The sequence below is a fragment of the Lissotriton helveticus genome, chromosome 11 (genome assembly GCF_964261635.1).
Source record: "Lissotriton helveticus chromosome 11, aLisHel1.1, whole genome shotgun sequence".
NCBI classification, from domain to species: domain Eukaryota; kingdom Metazoa; phylum Chordata; class Amphibia; order Caudata; family Salamandridae; genus Lissotriton; species Lissotriton helveticus.
This window is the reverse complement of record NC_136072.1, coordinates 185,898,351-185,922,176: the sequence shown is the minus strand read 5'-3', so window position 1 is coordinate 185,922,176 and position 23,826 is coordinate 185,898,351.

Sequence of the window (23,826 nt, the reverse complement as noted above, 5' to 3'; positions counted from 1 at the left end):
TCCCACGTTCACCTTGAGGTCGCTGATGGCACAGAACCCCTCAAAGCGGTCCAATGCCCGCTGTAATCCGCTACGTGTTCTGGAGAGGAGTAAAGTGTCATCAGCAAAGATGAGCATTGGGAAACGCTGTCCTGCCAGCATTGGGGCATCTGTCGGGGTCAATTCGAAGAATTTGACCACTTGGTCAATGAACAATAAAAAAAGGGTGGGTGCCAGTACGCACCCCTGACGGACACCTCGGGTGACTGAGAAGGGTTCCGTCACTTGGCCCTGTCCTCCCCATCTTACCCTCGCAAAATTCTCCTCATGCAGTTTGATTATCAAATCAAGCAATTCCACGGGCATTCCCAAACTCCTCAATACTCCCCACAGTTTGTCCCTCGGGACTAGATCGAAGGCGGACTTCAGATCAATGAACGCTGCGAAGATGGTACCGCCGCCAAGCTGAACCACCTTCCAGTAGATCAGACAAAATCTGAACACCTGGTCGATGGTGCTTGTTCCCGATCTGAAGCCCGCCTGCATTGGAGATAGTATGTCCTCCATTTCGATTCAGCCTTGGACCCTACCCAGAACCATGCGTGCAATGAGTTTTTGCATGGAGTCAATGAGACTAATTGGGCGGTAGTTACCTGGGTTTGACCTACTACCCTTTTTATGAATCGGTAAAATCTCCGCCCCCTTCCAAGATTTGGGTATTCTTGCACCTGCAGCTATGGAATTTGCCACCTTGGTAATATATGGCGTCCACAGAGCGGGGTTGGCTTTAAACAAGTCGGCGGGTATAAGATCCATGCCCGGCGCTTTCCCTCGCATGGTGAGATTTAGTGCCAGCTCGACCTCACTTTCTGTGAAAATGATGTTCTCGCTTTGAATAGAAGGATGGGATGCCATTCCCAGGGTACAGGAAAGCATGGGATTCACAGCACAGAACTGGGTTGAATAAAAAGTCACCCACTCAGTGGGAGACACATGGTTTGCGGGAGTGCGTGCGTCCGGATCCTTCCCCCACTTAACTATTTCCCAGAATTTAATGGGGTTATTGGATGTGGAAGCTTCCAGTAGGTCTGACCAGTACTTGTCCTCCCACTCCAGTTTGGCTTCCCACTGTATTTTCCTATAGGTTAATCTAGCCGCTTTCACTGTACCCATAATCCGAGACTTAACAGCTTTAATCAAGTCAGTGTGGGCTTCCCTACATTTTTTATTATACCATTTCTGGGGACGAATAGGTGCTTTAGTGGTTCCCTGCCGGCGAGGTTGCGAAAGCAGAGATTTTAAATCGTCAAAACAACGATTATGAAGGATTATAATAAAGTTAGCCGTTTCGGGGTTATCCCCCAACTGGGCGTGGATCAGCATTTCATTATATATATTGTTAACCACGCTGATAACCTTATTCCTCAATGTTTTGTCCTCCTCAATTTTTGACCATTTTAACCTCTTCCTATCGTTTGTAAGATAAGTGTCCCCTGTCTGTGAGATACCGGGTTCCACTAGTCTCACGAGTCCTGGCAACCTTAGTTGCAAGGTCAAAGGGTTATGGTCACTTTCTGGACGGGAAAGTACCTCCATGTCCACCAGCAGGGGCCAATCTCCTATTTTTAGCAGGATATAATCAATGCGGCTTCTTCTTAACCCATTATCAAATGTACAGTTGGCTTCCTGGTCTGATTTTGTTCGACCATTACAGGCCCGAAAACCTCTATTTAAACAGAAAGCCATCCAGTTCACCGCTGCCTCTGTTGCAGGTACCGGTTTGGCGGACAGCAGATCGGGTATACCCCATACTGCGTCCTCCGCAGAACCCCAACTGTCCCCTGGGTCAAGTAAAGGTTCGAAGCAGCAATTTAGGTCTCCAGCAAGAAGAATAACATTATTGCTATCTAAGGCTGCCAAATTGGGGTCCAATACCTCCAACAAGGGTGGGGAGCGGCCACCCGGCAAACCTCGTGCATACATGTTAATCAGGATCAGGTCCCGATAACCAGTCTTGCTCAACTTGACAATAAGGAGGTCCGGGTTTTGTACACTTATTTCTGTAGTGTGATATCCCAAGGACATTTCTAATGGCGCTTCGAGTGGCGGCTTTGAAGAAATTTACATAACCCTGCCTAAATATTGGATCAACTGCCCAGGTTTCCTGGAGTAGGATGATATCGAATTTGTCCATAAACTCCAGCCAATCTTCAGAATGGATACGACCTTTAACCCCAGCAATATTCCAGGACACAAGGGCAAGTGTTTCTGATGTGGGTACCACAGTAGGGGCCATCACATCTAAAACTGCAGACTTGCCCTGTCCAACCCTACCGTCCCACCCATTTTCAGTTCTCCCAACGATGTTCTGATTTTTCCCGGTCATCATGGGGACTCCCCCTGCCCTCAATGGTGATGTGACAATCCCTGTTAGTACTGGAACCCCCTTACACTCTTCTGCTAAAATTACGAGCTGTGGGGACTCCTGACCCTGCCTCTGCCTCTCTACCCCAAGGTCAGGATTTTCTACGGATTCAGGTAGATAAGAAGGTGTTTGAAGTCAATCAATGGCCTCGAGATCAGACAAGGGGCCAAAATGATTGAAAAGGGGTGGGAATTGCGGTAGTTGGGGTGTCCTTATCATAGGGTAACTCCTAATGGTGGGTCGTCCCTGTTTAGGGGCCTTCAAGGTATAAGCCTGTCTGTGTGGATAAAAGTATGATAGGCCCAGGGTCTGGACATCCCCCTGCCTGGCAAACCTAGCTTCTCTGCAAATTGTATCCACCACCCAGGGGTCCCTGAACGAAATTAAAATGCAGTCACCCTCCAGATCTTTGGTGCCGTGGCCCACCCAATCAACCCTTCTTACAAACAGAATTTCAGTTGGCGAGGAAGGAGGTAGGGGTCGGTTTTTATTCAGCCAGAAAAAAAACCGACCCCTACCTCCTTCCTCCTTCCTTCCCCACATTTGTTTACATTGCAGCCAGTAAATGTCACCCCTTTAGTTCTGAACACATTTTTCAAACTGGTTTAGTTTAGAGTGTGAATATTTAATGTAACCATTTTAGTGTGAAATATATTTTTTAATTGTTTGTAGTTAGAAAGAGAATTAAAAAATATTTAGTTGTACATTTGTAATCAATAACAATATTATTCATATGTTCATATATAATAAAAATGTATATTTTTACATTGTTAAACAGATATCTTTCTAATTAAACAATTTGTAATACATTTTTAATCCTTAAATATACATTGTAAAGCATCAGTAAATAGTACTGTATGTTGCAATTTTTCCAGTTTTCTTCTATTATTTAACAATTTTATAACGCTTCTTGAATTGTTTCATATACATCTTTTTTAAACCATTGGAACATACATTTTTTTCTATGTTTTAAGTAATTGTATATTTTTTATACTATTTTATCATTTAGGCTGTACAATTTTTTTAATTGTATTTAAACAAGTTTTAGTCTTTTACACATTTATAATGTTTTACATTTTTAATACAATTATTCAAACTTTTTTACTTATTTTTCATATTCATTTCTATGGGGAGATGGTCTTTTTTTAGTTTTATTTTGAAGTTTATTTGTGACAATTTTAGTTTATTTTCTGGGATTAAGGTAGCTACTGATCATCCAAACAGATAAGCCCCTTTAAAGGTTTTTTTGGGTTTGAGGGTAGGGGCTGCGCAGGTAGAAAGTCTAGAGGTTCGATTCTGACTGACTCGTGTTTGGTGGTTCCGCCTGACTGATTATGATGCTTCCGAACACCGTTTGGAAAGACTCCCATTGACTTCCATGGGAGCCTGTGTTCTGACTGACAACACATGCTCTTAAGGGGAAAATGGGTGTCTGCTGAAAACATTGCGCCCTGTGGCAGGCCCTCCATGGTGCATGACACACTGTGCATGGTTTGTCAGGGGGGTCCCCTGGGTACCCCCTAGACCCCAAACAAGAGGACTCAGGATGAAGGGGGGCGGACTAGGGGCCCCCAAAGTCAGTTTCTGACAGCCTTTTCGTGTCAGACAGACCGAGTTGGATAGGCTGTTGGAATCCGACATCGCAATTAGCCAGTTGGAATCGCATTCCATAGAGCTGTGTGAATCGCCACTGATTCGGAATTACCGCGAGCATCGTAATCGGTCATTCTGAATTGTTTCCTACCTAGTTGGGCGGATGTGTTCCCAGACGGTCTAGGAGAATCCGACTGTCTGTAGGAGGCTTTCCGATCAACATCCTAATGAGGCCCTTAGTTGTCATAATGTGTTATGTTAATTTCTTATTATGAGTTAGGGCCTTATTATGACGGTTGCAGTGGCGGTCTGATGACTGCCGCACTGCTGGACCTCCAGCATTATCACAACTGTGGCGGTTGGACTGTCACTAGACCATTGCAACTTCCTGGGATCTGTGATCCTGCGGAGGTTGCCCAACAGTCCAAGGCAGCAATATGTTTGCAGTGTCACTGCGGTACCGCCATGCATATTACAAGTTGCCTCACCACCCTTGTTTTCATGGCGGTGAGCCTGCCATGAAAATGGTGGCAGTGAGGAAACTAAGGGGGCCCTAGAGGGTCCTCTATACCCCCCTGTATGTATGCACCCCCTGTTCCTACACTGCATGGATTGCACAGGCCATGCCATGGAGGAACGTGCTTTGGTGCTCCCAATGCGATGCCTATTTAAGGCTCAAATAGGCACCTTAGAAAGACATCGCCCTGGGACTGCCAAAGCAACACCGCCAGACCAGAATTATACTACTAATCAGGTGGGCGGTGTCCAGACTGCCTTAGTGGTCTCACAGCAGTGCACTGTTGTGACAGCCCGCTGCAAGACCACAAAGCCGTAATCAGGCCCTAAGTGAAATGTAAATCCCGACCCAGAGTGACCCCCCGGACCCTCTCCTTGGACCAGCACTGCAAGCGGAGGTCTACACAGGGGACAACGGGAAGAAGCAGAAACGGGAGTCCCCAGGAGCCACGACGAAATGACGGACCACCCGGGAGAGCTGACCGGCGGGCTCTGATGAAACCGGAGCGCTCCTCCCTCCCCCCGCAGCCCTGAGAAAGGTAGGAGATGAATTCCCGACCCGGAGTAACCCCCCGAGACCCCTTCTTGGACCGGCGCATCTAGCGGTAGTCAGCACCAACAACATCAACAGGAAGCTGACACAGGAGTCCCCACAATCTTGGAGATAATTAAGACTCCACAGGTTATCTGATCGATGTTTGGTTCCCCATTCACACCGGAGAGCACATTCCTCCCTCCCCGTAGCCCATGAATAGGATAGGTGCTACCTCACTTAGCAAAAACGTGGGAAGCTCCGGACCGGTCCCAGGAGTACTGCGCGATCTAATGAGCTGCGAAAGACGGTGTCCCGAGGCAGCCATTAGATCGACGACATGCCAAGAAGAGGAGACCGGCCCTAATTGATCTTTTTCCCCAGAATCACAGTAGTTTTGTCGAGAGAAGCTCCCGACCGCCGTCATGCTTCACTACACTCGGGACGCCAGTCCTCAAGATGGCCGCCACCCCACACCAGTACCAGCAATCTCGGCGCTTTAAAGTGCTCAAAACAACAAATTAGCACTAACAACTTGCTGATTGGATCACAACCCCCATAGTGGGCCAAAAGAAGGGCCAGGACCAAGAAAGCCTCAGGGGTGGTTTTACCCCTTCTCCATTCTGTGTCTAGAGCCGCCTGACCCCATTATGGCCGCCAACTACGACTGCTAGCAGTAACTAAAGTCGCCCTCACTCCGGACCTCCTAAGCAGCAGGAGACGATTTGACATTCACCCTCTGCATAGCAGCAGAAGAGGATAGCAGCATGAGAGGATTAGTCTACCACCCCCTGCATATGTCAACCAAAACAACTCAGCCCCAGGCAAAAGTGAAGTGCCTCAGATCACCAAGCTGGGCATTAGCAAAGTTGACGACTGCAGCACGACCCCTCCTGCCGCAGAGCCCCCTACCCACATTATTCCTCTAGGGCAGCCTGAGCTCTCTGCTGATATTCCAGTTCTCACAGCCTTGCTGGCTCCGGGCATATTGTTTCCCACATAACAAACAGCTCTTACTCACTGTTGGAGAACACAGCACCTCCGACCCCCCCCCACACCCCCTATTAGATCTTTACACCCCCCAGCAGGTGGTCTATACCCCGGATAGTTCGAACCAGCAGACTGCACTCTTAATTTAATCCCTCAGTACTTCCACTGTAACTATCTGCTCCCCCCCCACATTCGATTGTCCCTCCTCCTTCCTCAACCAAACCAAGATGCCTCCAGCCATACATCCGGTCGAATACCCCTGCCTAACCACGAACTACCTAACTCCCCACGGTCAAAACACTTTTGCTATTTCTTGCCCCCGTACACTCTCTATTAAAGCAAAAAAACTCCTTAAACTCAAAATTATCAGACAATTCCCAGAAACACTTATCGTAGACACGTACTACTGCCCTTCTAGAGGACAGCTTAAAATGGACTTCATATTTTACACGGTCAGACCAGAACACTGGATCAACAGCCTTAATGCCCACCTCCTAGTCGCCAAAACCACCATCACAGCACTCAGTCGCAAACTTACCATCTCCCTCTAAAAACACAAGTCCCCCACCGGCTCCATTTCCACAACCATTTTTGACAATGGCGCCATCCTGATACAGGCAAAAAATGAGAACCTCAAGTTCTTTGACTCCCTTTTCCTCACATTAAAGAAGACCCCCTCTCTTACCCCACCACAAGCACGAAACGCTCGTCCAGCTAAACTCCAACCCCTAGCAAGTCACAGGACCCAGCTCGAACACCCCCACCACACCATCCCCCGCCTACTAATGCCAACCAACACCAACTGTCCACCGGTTTGAAGGTGCCTACCGCCACTCAACTCTACCCAACCTCCACCAAGACTAAACACACAACAGTAGAGCCCCACTCCCTTCTCCACCCACAACGTCCCCAGAACCCGATCCCTTTCACCCCGACAGTGCAACCCACCACCCTACTAGAGTCAACTCCTACCACCGTCCAATTCCACCCCTCCACCAAGCTCAATAATCACTCCAGAGTAGAACCCTATTCACTTCCCCAACTAGGGAGTCCTCCCACAGCCGCTACACCACTCACCCCTAACCATGATAGTCAGTTCACTAGAGAAGAGCCCCATTCACATTCCCATCCACAATGGCTCCCTGGCCCTCACGCCCAACCCCCCACAGTGCAGCCTACCACCCAACTAGAAAGTGCTCCTCCTCCTCCCTCGACCCCCCCCAGAAATATATTTACCCGTGGTTCACCCTCACATATCCCTCATGATGAGTCCGCACACTCCACCCCTACGACGAACTACATCCTCCCTCCCCCTCCCACCTACTCCATTGACCAGTCGCATCTAGACAGCTCTCGGGTAGCTCATACCGAAACCTCAGAGTCAACTCCCCCACGCCCGCCGTTCCATATCAGTAACATCGCTACATGCGCTCACCCACCCCAACACAGAACACCATCCTCCACCCTCCACCTACTCACACAAAGAATATATCGTACCGCCTCACCCTTCCGGAAGCTCAGCTCGAAACGCTGGTCCGAGGCATGAACGATACCCTTTCTTCCCTAGCCAGAATCGAAGTGCCCTTTCCAACAGCCTGCTCACCCCCTACCCCCGCTCTCACCAGACTGCCCAAATCGCCTCCTCCCATCCTGACCCTCGCCCCCACCAGATCGCTCCCACACATTACTATACCAGAGGCAGAGAAGCGAACAGACAGACCGAGAAGAGTGAAACCCTCCCTCTCCCCCAGGAAGTGATCACACTCGCCTCATCCTACGACCACCCCGCGACCCCAGACCAGAACCCCTCACAGCACTCACAGAGAGGGACTCCACCTACCCTTACTCAGATCCCCAGGCAGATCTCCTCACCCAAGTCCTCTATTCAAGTAATTACAGGAGTGGGCAGGATCATCCCCCCTCTAGATTCCCCAGACCCCCGACACACCTAACCTCTCTAAGCAGAGCCCAACCCAGCAAGTCGTTGCCCGATGAAGAACCCCGCATCAGATGCATGCTCATCAACAGCAGATCTGCATCCAATCACGCAACAGAATTAGCAGAAGCTATTCTCTCACATGATATTGATGTAGCCTTTATCACAGAAACCTGGCTCAACTCCCTATCAGCCCCCATCATGGACATGCTGGTACCACCAGGATTTTCAATCACTCAAAAAGACCGCCACAAACAGAGAGGCGGTGGTGTAGCTATCATTCACAAGACTAACCTCGCTATCACGGAAAGCTCATCATGCCTGTACAGCTCCTTCGAATGCCTCTCTATCAACATCAAAACCTGCGCAAAGAGCTCAATACTTTGCCATCTCCTCTACCAACCACCAGGCAATTTTAAGGAATTCGGATTGCAACTCTCTGACCTAATCACCCAATGCGCGCTCAACAACGCCAACAACATAATCCTGGGCGATCTCAACATTAGATGGAACGAAACAAACAACCCGCTCATCCAATCCCTCAACAGCCTTCTGGTAGGAAACGATCTGATACAACACTGCTCTGAAGAAACACACTACAGAGGAGTGATACTTGACGCAATCATTGCGGACAAATACACAATCATCATTGACTATATCATTCCAGTAGACTGGTCAGACCACCACTTAATTCTGTTCCATATCAACCAACCAGCGCCAACACAACATATAAATCAAGCTCCTTCCAAATGGATCAGGACTATTGCCCAAGTCCCACAGAACATCCTAGAAGTAGAACTAAGCACTCTTCTCCCGAACACAACGGAGCACCTCTCAACCACAGATCTCACCTCTCTCTACCATTCCAATTTGACGGCCACCCTTGACCGCCTGGCGCCCTTGAAACTAAAAAAAACCCAGAAACATTCCATCGAGATCCTGGTTCACCTCTGACATCAATGAGGAAAGAAGACTTCTCAGATCCCTTGAAAGAATCTGGAGGAGCAATCCCTCCACCCATCACCACGAACAACTCAAGACAGCACGCAGAAACTACAACAAACTCATCAAGGACAAAAACTCTTCCTTCTTCTGGTCCGCACTAGATAATGCTAAAAACCGACCCACAGAGCTCTTCAGCATCATCAGAAGCCAAACATTCAAACCTATCACATCCGATTCAGTGTCCTCCAAAGAACAATGCGACAACTTTGACAGCTTTCTTAACAAAAAAATCATCAAGATCGACCTCTCTCTCAGCACAAACCCCTCCTTTCTCAGGGAGACCAAAACTCCATCACCGACTGACCACACCTTATCGATCCCACCCACTCAATGGTCCGTCTTCACGCCGATTCGGGAAGCAGAGATCGTCACCCTGATTGCCAACGCCAAACCATCATCCCACTCCCTGGATCAGCTTCCTATAAATCTGGCCAAAGTCCTGAAACACACCCTAGCCCCAATTTGGTGCAAAATCATCAACAACTCGCTGAGCTCTGGAAATATCCCTGACTGCCTCAAGATCGGCCAAGTCACGCCGTTACTAAAAAAAAACAGGGTTGGACACGGAAGATATGAACAACTTTAGACCCGTGTCAAACCTTCCTCTCTTATCCAAAACACTGGAAAAATGTGTTCTCCCACAGTTAACCCAACACCTAGAGAACATCAAACTCCTTGACCCCCACCAATCGGGTTTCAGAAAGGGATGCAGCACTGTAACTGCCATCCTAAATGTCATAGACGATCTACACAAATCACTTGACTCAGACCAATGCTGCCTTCTCATTCTCCTCGACCTATCGGCCGCGTTTGATACTGTTGATCACACACTGCTCCTAAAAGTCCTCCAAGAAAGAGCAGGCATGGAAATGACGGTACTAAACTGGTTTTCCTCCTTTCTACACAATCGCTCGCAAAGAGTAAAAATCAAAAACATTGAATCTGACCCCCTACCCATCATTAGAGGAGTCGCACAAGGGTCAGTACTCTCCCCCCAACTCTTCAATATCTACATGGAACCTCTCACCACAATACTCAGGAATTCCAACATCCCCTTCCACCTCTACGCCTATGACACGCAGCTCTATCTGGAAACCACCTCTATGAACGACTTTCTCAAACTTAATGACACACTCAAAGATGTTCAACAATGGCTCTCACAGAACCACTTGAAGCTTAATCAAGAAAAAACTGAATTTCTAATCATCTCCAACAGAAACGAAAACCCCAAATTGAAGAATGGCTCAAAGCCATCGACGCCCTCAATGGCACCCTCAAGCCGAAAGATTCGGTCAAGTTCCTAGGTATCACCTTAGACCCCAAACTAGACATGAAAAAACACATTGCGAGCTCCGCCAAAAGGGCCTTCCTCAATCTGAAACTTTTCTACAAAATAAAACCCTTCCTGCCTCCAAAGGATCTTCAACAGGCCACTCAAGCACTGATGCTTTCTAGAATTGACTATGGAATCGCAGCCCTGACCGGATCAGCTAAATCACACCTAGGCCCTTTGAAAACCACCCTCAACGCCGCGGCTAGAATGGTCACAGGAACCAAGAAATTCGCTCACATTTCTCCTGAGCTCAAGGATCTGAAATGGCGCCCCATTGAACAACGAGCCAACTTTTGAACAGCATGTCTCATGCACAAAGCCCTTCACACAGGTAAACCAGAATACCTGGCCGCGAAACTCAAAAGGGCTGGCCAGTCCAGAAATCTCAGAAGCTCCAACACGCTTCTTCTCATTCCCTTGAAATCGCGGAAACGCAAAACTATAAGTAAATCCTTTGCGGGCAATGCACCCCGGATCTGGAACACCATACCTCCCCACATCAGAATGACCTCCCATTTCATGAAATTCAAGACTTTACTCAAAGCCCTCTTCCTTGAGTCCACCTGAACTGAACGGGGATAATCATAGTACCCCTCGCCCTTGTAGACCTTATGATCTGCATGATTATGTTATTTGCAATGCCCTTAAGTTGTCCAGATGTGGAGACTTCCTTTGCCGCTAAGGCACATTGTTGTACCTGTTGTTAAGCGCTCTGATACCCTTGGGTCCAGCTAGCGCTATACAAAACTTATAATAAATAAATGAATATAAATAAATTCTCTACACATGTGGCCTAAGGGCATTTGGATTTACCATTTGTGTGATATTGTGCAGGATGTGGATATGAATTAAAATCGGTTCTAACATCCTGGACACTTTTACTCAGATAAGTCTGATAAAAAACAAAGTGCAGACTGATAGCGAATCATATCACCCATTAGCAATGATAAATGTGGAAGCTAAAATAATTGGACAAATATGGAAACTGCTGAAACCCCTTTTGTTTCCCGTTTCCCGTTCCCGTTCTTGTTTAGAGGATGCTGACGGGGGGAGAAAGTTACAGCCACAGCCATAGCCACAGTAAAGCTGCAGCTACAGCGAAGATCCGCGAAAAATCAGCGGGAGAGCAGTGTTTGGGACCCGACAGTTTCTGCTAGATTGACTGGAGGATAGCCTGTCTATTTTTGGTCCACTTCTTCCGGCAGATGTAAGCGCAGTAAGAAAAACGGAACTTGGGAAGCAAAGAAAGGAGAGAGAAATCCGGCCATTTCAGGAAGGTGAGGATATTGTCATTTGCCTTACCTTGCTATTGACTTTCTGCTAACATACTTGTGGGTTAAGAAGAAGAAAGAGATGCCTATACATATAAAAAAACAATTTTGAAAAAACAGTTAGAATTTAATAAAGTTATCATTTCTTAAAAACAGTACCACTCAAGAAAAACGTTGGCAAAGACAAGAACAAACAATTAACAGGCCAAACAAGTGGCTAACAAAAAAACATTATATGTACAAAGAGGAACAAAAAAAACAAAATAATGCGTCCTTTATGAATTTAGGGCCGCAGAGGCGTCGACGGCGTTTCAACCGCTGGATTAATGTGCGGTCATCATCAGGACCAAGCGGGAGCTTTTGAGTGACAGGGTTCATGTTGTTGATCTTCGACGATTTATTGGGCATAATTGGGGGCACAATTATATGCAATTCACTCGACTCATATTCCCTGGAGTTACCCGAGAGGACTATTGAGAGGCCCTATGATGATTTATTGGATTGCAGTTAGCAGTCATTTCCTCCAAGCTCCGAATTTTCACCTAATCACAAGATCAGTTATGTCTGATTTTTCTTAGACAAAGTAATTACACGCTCAAGCAACCTTTTGGTCCTGATGATGACCGCACATTAATCCAGCGCTTGAAATGCCGTCGACGCCTCTGTGGCCCTAAATTCATAAAGGACGCATTATTTTGTTTTTGTTGTTCCTCTTTGTACATATAATGTTTTTTTGTTAGCCACTTGTTTGGCCTGTTAATTGTTTGTTCTTGTCTTTGCCAACGTTTTTCTTAAGCGGTACTGTTTTTAAGAAATGATAACTTTAATAAATTCTAACTGTTTTTTCAAAATTGTTTTTGTATATGTATAGGCTTCTCTTTCTTCTGCTTAATTAATTTTTCATTCTATGTATGTGATTTTTTATGGTTTCACATGAATCAATTGTTAGATGCTATAATCGATTGTCCCTGGTTCAGGGTTGTTGGATAGCCCCTGTTGTCTGTCAATAACATACTTGTGGGGGCATTGAATAGAACTGAACCTACCTGCTTCCTGCCATCACTGCTGGGTCCTTCAGTCTCCCTCCCGCCGCCGCAGCACTCCATCTCTGCGGCCGCTGTGTGGAGGGGGACTACACCCCCCAGGCTCCTTTGCGCCACCGCCATTTCCGTGCCCGGAGGCGCTTCAAAAGCGAGGACAGCCCCGGTGGAGCGGGCGCTGCTAACACACTTTGTGGGGGCATTGAACCGAACCTACCTGCCATTTCAGGGAGGTGAGTAGGATATTGACATTTGCCTTACCTTGCTATTGACTTTCTGCTAACATACTTGTGGGGGCATTGAACTGAACCTACCTGCTCCCTGCCATCACTGCTGGGTCCTTCAGTCTCCCTCCCACCGCCGCAGCACCCCATCTCTGCGGCCGCTGTGTGGAGGGGGACTACACCCCCCAGGCTCCTTTGCACCACCGTCATTTCCGCTCCCGGAGGCGCTTCAAAAGCGAGGACAGCCATAGAGAGCCAGAGGAGGCCGGGCAGGGCCACCCCCCCCTGCATTCAGCAACTGATACAACGGACAATAAGGTACTGTTGACACTTTACTGGCCTCCAAGCCAATACGAACCTACTTTAGAACAAATTGTCAATTTTATCTATATACAGACTTGGAAATATCCTGCTTAATCACATTGTCATATACAAGTCTTGTTAGTTTGTGTTAGCATACCTATTTTTATTGCTAATTTATACAATGTCTCTATTCCCCCCTCCAATTTGGTACACCGTAGAATGGGTAAAAAGGGTTGTCTAGAAAAGAATCTGCCACCACTTCAGCATACACCTGTCCAGAAACAAACATCAATCGACAGGATGCTAGCGAAAGCTCTGGGGCAGTAGCTACAGACGAAAGAACGGAAAGGAGATTGTCGATTACACCTAATTTAGCCACCAGTACATTGATTTCCCATTCCCCCGATGAAACAGACCCATCACTACATGAGCAGTTATGTGATTTTCCCACAGACGTAGAAACCACAAATAGGGAAGTCCGGACAGGTAGGACCTGCCCTAGGCTAGATAGAAATACTAAAGCTAAACCAAGACCTAAAGCATTGCCACCGGTAAAGTTGAAAATTGTGCAAGTTAACAGTGTAGATTTAGTAAAATCACCAACGTTCAATATGACAGGCGAGCATGCTGTACAAACAGATGAACAGCCCGGGTGGGTGTCAGATTTGGTAACCAACCTAGAGACTCAGCTGAGAGTCATCGTCAAAGAGAAACTCAGGCCCATTTTGGAAAGCCTGGAGGGTCTAAAACTAATATTTGCTAAGGGAGCAGCCATTTAGAGTACGCCCCAACAAGAGATATTACTACAAACACCCCAATGAGAGACAAACCCAATATTAGTACAAGTAGAAGAGTACTATCTCCAATAATTAACATAATCCCAGGAGCACAATTACAGGCGAGCACTACTACGGAAAAAGAGCTGTATAATCTTACTATAAAAAGAGCAAAGGGAAAAACGGCTAAACAAACAGTAACAGGCAGCGCTGGGGAAACCAAAAAGATTGATGGGAACAGCCAACCAGTAGTAGGTTCTCTGTCTGAACAATTTGACCAATCTCTAAACCCCCAAACATAAATCTACCGCCTGCATCAACCCCGTATGTGTTGATTCTGGCTGGGATACCTGAGCTAAGAAAGGGACAGACAGAATCCCATCAAGAGCTAAAAAATAAAAGTGTACACTGGTTAACCAACCACAGCGATTTCTGCTATGAAAGCCCAGAAGAAATTTTAACCACTAGAAGGGTGAGTTGGATTGGCCAGCGCCAGAAAGATATTTATGGCAATTGCATAGTGATCAATTTTAAAAATCCTGCTGTCACTAAAAGAACTTTAGCATCTGTGACAGGTATGAACCAGGGCAATATCTTTTTACTTCCCTTGGGCTTTTTCTACCCCCCCCGTAGCACCTCCGAGGTACCAGTATGGTAACCACATGAGGTGGCGATGCCCTGAGCCTAATCACTTCCCGCTAAACACCGGCCAAAACTGGACAAATCAATACACTTTTAACCTGTTCCATGCTCATGACGAGCTCAGCTCGTCATGAGGCACACTGGAGCTGTGCTAACGAGGTGAGCTCGTCATGATCAATGGGATTTCAAAAATATCAGCACCCAGCGGGAATTGCCTTAGCAGCCAAGGTGTTAACATACCCACTGGTAATACGTTTATCCCCCTGGAGGGGGTAGATTGACAGTTGGCAGCCCCTGTAGTAACACAGGCGGTGAAGCCGGCAAACTTAGTTGATTCTGAAAACGGGGCGCTTTCTCCTGAGTACCATTTCCCTAGGCAGGAAGATCTGGGCAGAGAGTACTTAAGCGGTTCCCGATCCAGTATCCCAAAAGAGGATGGGCTCACCCCGTTAGCTGGCCCTCATAGCTTCACAGTTGTGAGCAGTTTAGAGAAGACAGTTGTATATGTAATTCCAAATGTAGGATCTAAGAACTGCCATCCCCAGGCTCTGGAGAATTTTAATACAAATATAGCCAATAGAGAAATTACAAAAATCCTGTCCTGGAATATAGCAGGCATTAATAGTAAATTAGATGACCCGGAGTGGAGAACATTCATTGCAGAACACGACATTTGTATGCTCCAGGAAACATGGGCTAAAGGCGAAGTCACCATGCAAGGGTTTGCTTCATTCCATGTTCCGGCTGCCCACGCGGGTGTTGGAAGACCCTCGGGGGGATTAATCATATGGGTGGGTGTTCATCTCGGCTGTACGGCAGCCCAAATAGACACATCCTCTAGGGATATATTATGTGTACAGCTGCAGTTTTCTCTGCACAGCCCCATCACGTTAATCAATGTTTATTCAAGACCCACACCGAGAAGAAAGGAGTCGTCTACCCTCGAGGAGCTTGATAGAGTTTTATCCACTACCCCGTAAAAAATACGGTCATACTAGGAGGGGATTTCAATTGACAATTCGAGCCCTTAGAGGGCTTGAACTGTGATATTATCTCTGAGGAGGACTTCCTCCTCGAAATCCCGGAATCTGGCTCCCCTCCAGTGCCCAAATGGACACCCCTGGTAATCCAGATGAATTGCCTCATTTTAAATCATTCAATGAGAGCATGCAATGGCAGATCTCTTTCTGACACATCGTCTGCCCCTACTTTCCATAGTAAAGATCGAGGGTTTATATTGGACTATATCCTGCTAAATACTAACTACTGGGACAGGATCGTTGATTTTAAAATTGTTCCCCGCACCGACAGCGATCATGATGCATTAGTAGTTGATCTCCACTCAGTTACCCCTAACGTGCTGTACTGAGCCGATTCCCACAAGGACCAGGGGATAACTCTATCTAATTGTAGGAGGCGAGTAAGATGGGACAACTTTGTTAAATCACAGGATAATATGGGCACCCTCTACGACACCCTTTTACCGGTGTTCCTAGAAGCCTCCACCCTATATAACATAAACAGGGACTGCATGGATAAAGAGGCGATCGAGCTTAACCTAAAAAAATTAAAGAAAATAGTATTAGAATTCTTCTTCCCAAGCAAACCAAAAAAAAACAGTAGGCCTGCACCCCACCCACGGTATAATTCATCTTGCCGGAAAGCTAAAAGCTCACTGGTAGCCTCAATCAAATTAAATGATCACCCCCAAATTAAAATACGGAGAAGGGCTTACAAAGAGGCTGTCCAAGGAGCTAAACACAGGTGGGAGCTGGAAAACTGGGATCTATTAAAAATTTCTCTTGGAGAAAGAGATATGAGATCCTTCTGGGGAATCGTAAATTTAGGTACAACGGTACCCAGACGAGCACTAGAACCAACCCTGGGAGAAGAGGTCTGGCGGGAACACTTTGAATTCTTGTACAAAGATACAGAGAATACAGAGTCCCCCCATGTGACCAATACGTGGATGATATCCATGCCCCAACCATAACCCTGCAGGAAGTAAAGGCTGCAATAGAGAAAATAGCCCCAGGCAAAGCCCCTGGATTAGATAAAATCCCGGGGGATCTCTTCAGGAGTGAGCCAGAAATTTGGGCCCCTTATCTGTGGGTTATCTTTAATGCAATCTTGTCAGGCATGAAGATTCCTATAAGCTGGACAGGCACAGAAATAATCCTCATTTTTAAAAAGGGCTCCCCCTTATTACCAAGTAATTACAGACCAATTAGTCTGATAGACATCCCCCAAAAGATTTTTGCATGAGTTCTATTATTGAGACTTCAATCCTGGATAGAAGACGAGAGTATTCTCTCTCCGCTCCAGGCAGGGTTTAGGGAAAAACTGTCAACCCTGGATCAAGTCTTAAGACTCCAGCTACTCCACTAGAAGACCATATGTCTCGAGAGGGGTAGTTTGTACCTGATATTTGTTGATCTGAGGTCAGCTTTTGACTTGGTGCCCAGGGCAAAACTATGGTCCGTCTTACTTGAGCTGGGGGCCCCGGCGTATCTTATACACCTCATTCAACGTTTGCATGAAAACAACTTTGCACAAATAAGATTTGGTAGGGATGGTAATTTATCGGCCCCTATACCCATTAAATGAGGTGTTTGCCAAGGTTGCGTACTTGCTCTGACATTGTTTAGCCTTTACATAAATGATCTGATTAATGTGCTGTCACAAGAAAAAGATCTAGATGCCCCCAAATTAGCTTCAAGAAGAATCTTGGCTATGATGTTTGCTGACGATACGCTCCTGGTATCCAAATCCCCCATGGGGATTCAAAGGGTGCTGGACAGATTCCAGTTGTTCTGTGAGGACAGAGGGCTTGAGATCAACCTCCAGAAAACGAAATTTATGGTTTTCAATAAACCCAAGAGCACTCGTCCAAACCCTTTACTAAATAATGTACCCCTAGAAAGAATAACAGCGTTTATGTTTTTAGGCATCATAATCACTGAGACCATGGATTGGGGGGCACATATAGGGAAATCAACATTAAAACTAGCACAGTCAACAGGGGGAATTTTGAAGGTTTTCAATAATTCAAATATGAGTGCCGGTAGCCCGGCACTGGAAATCTACAAGGTCCAGGCTTGCGGGGGTGCATTGTATGGAGCAGAACTCTGGGGGCACTGCAGGCCCAAGTCCTTACTGCAGATTGAAAACTAATACATCAGGAATCTCTTTAGATTGCCGCGCAGCACTCCTCTAGTCCCTCTCCGTTTAGATCTGGGTTTGATGGAACTAGAGGCAGTCCTATGCCTTAGACCCCTTTTATACTGGCGTCGTCTATGGTCGACCCCGGAACTTGCTACATATAGAGAAGAACTGTCCGAAGTTTTAGAAATTAGGGATGCCGTTACGCTTCTCTGGTTTTCCCATGTTAAACATTTATTAACTAACATGGGTTTGGGGGAATGTTGGTCTGACCCGGAGGTAGCTTGCCCCCAATTCTAAAAAAAAACAATTAAAGATCACCTATAAGAATTATAGAATGGCCCTGCTACACTCTAATCCCAACATATGCAAATCAACCCTAACCTTTCTGGAAATTAAGGACAGTCCCGTTTTTGAAAGGGTTTTCGACCTAATCAAACCTCCAACAGCCAGAAAACTTTATCTGCAATTTAGATTTGGAGTTTTGCCTTTGCGTTGTGTGACCTCTAAATGGAAACCGCAAAACGAGGTCAGGTGCCCCGCTTTTAACCATTCTGAGGAATCTGAACTTCATGTCTTTTTTGGATGTCTGGGGTACAGCAAAACGAGAAGGAGGTGCTTAGTTCCGATCTGCAGAAATCTAGGTAGTAGACGTTGTGTTGAAACATTCAGGATACTGAAATGTGATCTTAGTATCCCAATTGTCTACTCTGTGGCGGGGTTTCTGTTCTCCATGTGGTGCACAAGAAGGGTTTTTCTCAAAACTCCAAATGCGCTAGCAGATAAGAACTAGCTATCGAATTGCTCCATCTCATCACGATGTAATATATATCCTAATTGATTGAAGCACTCCTGTTCTCCATTTTCGGTTGTGTTATATCCTGATCAATTTGGTTTTGGGTGGAAAGGAAAATATAAGTAAGGGGGGAAAAAAAGCAAGACAAAAAACAAAAAAAACAGAATAATGCACCATGCACTTTGAAATGAAATCTTTGCTGCTAGAGAATAAAATAGGGGAGAAAGACCACAACTCTGATTTTATCTATTTATATAACATGTTTTTATTCATTTTTTGATCTTTGTATATGCTACGGGATTTATAAACAAAGCTCTTCTTTTTTAAATGACTTTTACAAATGTTTGCTGTAAAATGTTGCGCTTTCTGGGCCATGTTGGCTGTAATAAAGGCACATTTGACTTGACTTGCATTACCATAGAAGGAGGCATACTCAGAGTTCTGGCTTAATGCTGTCAAATTGGTGTTGTATCCTATACAGTCTTCTGTAGCAGGGGAGGCACGCCTACAGAACTTTAAGATCCAGAAGACCCAGTGAAGTACATATGAGTGTACTTGAGCTCAGGTTACACGGAAACATACGAGTCTAATGTAGGCAATTTGCTGACATCCTTTAAACCAAGTGTACACAAGTGGCTGAGGTTCCTGATTTCCTTTATGGGGCGTATCGTAATAAGCAAAATTATCATGCTACCTCAAGTACTATATGTATTGCCAATGCGCATACCAGAATCTTGCTTCCGCAAACTGAATGGATTGCTTTGATTGCTCTACTGGGGTACAGGAAGGGCAAGAATAAGTTTTGAGGTACTGAAACTACTGTGGGATAGTGGAGGGTTACAGGCACCTAATTTGAAGGCCTTGTACTGGGGAGCACTTATCCAGTGGCAAGGATGTTGGTGTGTTTGGTACGGCCTCAGACATTACTGGCAGCTGCTGATTCCCTGGTGTTCTGGGATTACCCCAATGATGCCATCTTTCCTGAGACACAGAAGTGAGAGTGATATCCCATGTGACATGGGAGACCTGCTTCAAGATGGTTGAATAGTGTGCTATGCGGATTTATGTGATAAAAGGGGGATAGCTGGTGGAGGCTTCCTGGTATATGCAGGCTTGGCGGCAGCTGTTTGCAAGGCTTTATAAGGGTTTCCACAAGAACTGGAAACACATGTGTTAAACCAGACCCTCCCAGACATGGGAGGTGAGGGCAAACTCAACACTCAGATTTACTCTTTGTTGATACCACACACAACTACCCATATAACTACACTGAAGACACAGTGGGAAGGTGATATGGGCATAGAGTTAAGGGACGGGGACTGGACATATATACGTGGTAACTGCAGGAGAGTTACGCGTAATGCAAGACTAAAACGTATACATTAGAAATACGCACATAGGGATTACATCATGCCACGGTGGCTGCACAGACTAGATTGCTCTAGATCAGAACAGGGCCCCTAATGCAGAATAATAGAGGAAACCTATATTCACATATGGTGGACATGCCAAATGTGAGTTCTTTTTGGGGTGAAGTAATTCAGGCTTTAGGAATACTAGCCACATTTCAAATACAGCCAATGATACAGATGTGTTTCTGGTTCTAATAACCCATAATAAACACACTACATATGTAGAGAAGTTATTGGAATTTGGCCTCCTCATGGCAAAAAAGCGTACAGCACTAAGATGGATGTCTGTATGACTGCCCACACGAAAGCAATGATTATGGAAATTTGCATGGTGGGTACGAGCTGAAAGTGGGGTACACCACAGGTTGGTTTACAATGGAGTGGAACGGGAAGGAAATATGGAATGGGACTTAGTCGAAGTCCAGATACAACAGGAAGATAAGGAGAGAGCAGTTGATTTATACTCTTTAGATATGTCTGTGATGCTGATCGGCTGTAATTTGATGCAATAGTACCAATTATGCTGTTTAAGTGATTAAATGCTATGGATGGATTTATATTTATTTGCTCATGGTGTGACTCACATCTCTCTCCTTGCGGGAGTGGCGATGGGGCACGTTAATGAATTTCAATGTTATTTTGCTTTAAAATAAATTGTAAAAAATAACATGAACAAAGCAAAAAAAGAAGTGCAAATTAAAAAAGACATAATAGGCCATATTACGATGTTGGCGATTCAGGATGGACCGACCTGTCGGTGGTCCTGACTGCTTCACAAACAACAGTTGATGGACAGAATGAAACAGTTGATGGACAGAATGGACAGAATGCAGAGCAATGTCATACATTAACAACAGTAAACTCCATCTGCTCCATGCCACTGGAATCAAGCTATCCTGGCTGATGAGGGCTGAAAGCCCGAAACCGGCCCTAGGATGCTTGTTTCCAGTCCAGGGAGGACCTGGCTTGGCAGTTCGGGCTGGACTGTTCCCATGGGGCACAGGGTCAAGACTGATTTGCATATGGCTAGGTTCAAACTGGAATGGCATTGTGAGCAAAAAAGCGATGGATTTAGGCCCAGATCTCTGTACTGGGGTGAATGTATGACATTGTTCTGCATTCTGTCCATCAACTGGTGTTTTTGCGGTGGTCCTGACTGCAGCATTACAATGTAGCACAAGCTTCTATAGAGAAATGGGGGAATCTGTTCATCCCTGCACTGCGTGGCAGGCACCTCAAGGTGCCTGCCACATGGTGCAGGGATGAACAGGGGAGTACCATAGATGCCCCTTGGCCCCCAACCAGAGGCCGCAGGATTAAGGGGGCCCTGTTAGGTGCCGCTAAAGTCACTTTCTGGCAGGCTGTCCATGTCAGAAAGACCGAAATGGAACGCCTGTTGGAAACTGACATCACAATCCCTACAGCGGAAACGCCATCCTTAGGGATTTTGGTCAGGCCTTCGACTGGCTTCTGCAGCCCGTTGGAACCCAGGCAGAATGACCGTCCGGTTTCACTTTAGATCACCTGCATCGTAATACTTGGTCAAAAGGGAAACCGTAATGAGGCCCAAAGTGTCACATGTTTGCTATGTCTAGGAAAGCAAACACAAGGAGATGATGAATGGAGCGCTGAAACTAACACTCACCCCCAGTCACAGATCTGGGTTAAATCCATCATCGTACTTTAGCTCACTTCGCCTCCCGAGTTCAGACACAGCCTTATGCAAATCAGCCTTGACCCTGTGCCTCATGGGAACAGTCCAGCCCAAACTGCCAAGCCATGTCCACCCTGGACCCAAAGCAAGCCTCCTGGGACAGGTTTCGGGCTAACAGCCCTCATCAGCCAGGCTAAGTTCAATCCAGTGGCAAAGTGAGCAAGGGACCCACGTCTGGGCATACCCTACCAAATTAGGGCGAAGAAAGCAAACACAAGGAGATGGTGGACGGAGCGCTAAAACTTTTCAGGCACTCACCCCCAGTCACAGATCTGGGTTGAATCCATCATCATTCTTTAGCTCACTTCACCACCCCAGTTCAGACACTGCCATATGCAAATCAGTCTTGACCCTGTGTCTCATGGGAACAGTCCTGCCTGAACTGCCAAGCCATGTCTTCCCTGGACCGGAAACAACCTCCTTGGACCAGTTCTGGGCTAACAGCCCTCATCCGCCAGGCTAGCTTGAATCCAGTGGCGAAGTGAGCAAGGGACCCACGTCTGGGCATACCCTGCTGACTTAGAGCGAACAAAGCAAACACAAGGAGATGATGGACGGAGCGCTGAAACTTTTCAGACACTCACCCCCCAGTCACTGATCCGGGTTGAATCCATCATCATTCATTGGCTCACTTCGCCACCCCAGTTCAGACACAGCCTTATGCAAATCAGTCTTGACCCTTTGCCTCATGGGAACAGTCCAGACCGAACTGCCAAACCATGTCTTCCCTGGACCAGAAACAAGCATCCTGGGACTGGTTTCGGGCTAACAGCCCTCATCAGCCAGGCTAGCTTGAATCCAATGGCAAAATAACAATGCATTTAGGCCCAGATCTCTCTACTGGGCTGAATGTATGACATTGTTCTGCATTCTGTCCGTCAATTGTTCTTTTTGCATTTGTCACCCCGAGTGGGACGGGTATGCCCAGACGTGGGCCCCGTGCTCTCCATGTCACTGGAGTCATGCTATCTTGGCTGATGAGGGCTGAATGCCTGAAACCGGTCCTAGGATGCTTGTTTCCAGTCCAGGGAGGACCTGGCCTGGCAGTTTGGGCTGGACTGTTCCCATAAGGCGCAGGGTCAAGACTGATCTACATATGGCTGGGTCCAAACAGGAATGGCATGGTGAGCAAAAAAACAATGGATTTAGGCCCAGATCTCTGTACTAGGGTGAATATATGACATTGTTCTGCATTCTGTCCATCAATTGTTCTTTTTGTGTATGTCGAGGGAAGGACCTGATTAAAAGTGTCCAGGGAGTTAAAGCCTATTTTACTTCATATTGTTTTACGACACTATGCATCAAATCCCACATCATTAGCTTTCAATTTAGGATTAGGCACACCTCAGTGGGCTCAAATAGGTAAAATATCTCCGATGAAGAGCCCCCATGTGGGTGCCTGTCAAGCATTGGAGAGCCCACCCAACAAGGAGCCGGCCCAATGATGAAGCATGCCATTTTGGTGTGTGAGGGCTCCATAATCCTATGAAGGATACCTTCAGGGCCTGGGGTCTCCTTTCAGCAATCCACAACAACAGTCGGTGAGGGTCTGGAATAGACACACATTTTAATCAGTAGCTTAGGCAGTAGTTGGCCTACGATGTCATCAGGGACGTTAGGGAGCATACCTTTTAGGATTTTGCTTGTGGGCTCCTGGGAGCCAGTGCTTGCCTCTCTTATATCCTGCAATACCTCCCTTACTTCTATGTTTGTCACATTTGGAGGGTGGTGGTGTTCCCTTACTCGAACTACAACATCATAATATGTAGTGGCCTTCCGAGGCATGCATTAGAATAATATTTAGTACATTTCAAATTCACATTTTCCATTGATGTACTTTCTTGGTTGTAGGTGTAGCCCATGTGACTTGATAATTGCTTTTCTTTCGGGGATGTTATATATCTTACACTTTCTGTCGCTGTGTCTGAAAGTAGTATAACAGTATAAATGATACAAATTTTTAAATATTTACAAGATTATAGATATTTCACACATTTTTCAGCTTTTCCATTAAGGGTGTTGTAATGTCGAGCGGGTGGTTTCTTTTCTGTTGGAAGAAAAAAAAAGCATCAGTTTTGTTTTAAATGTTTAATTGTTTGTAGAGGTTGAGGTTGTTAGGGTTTAGTTTAATTGCTATTGGGGTGAGTATTCTATTTTATAATAATTTATATAGACTT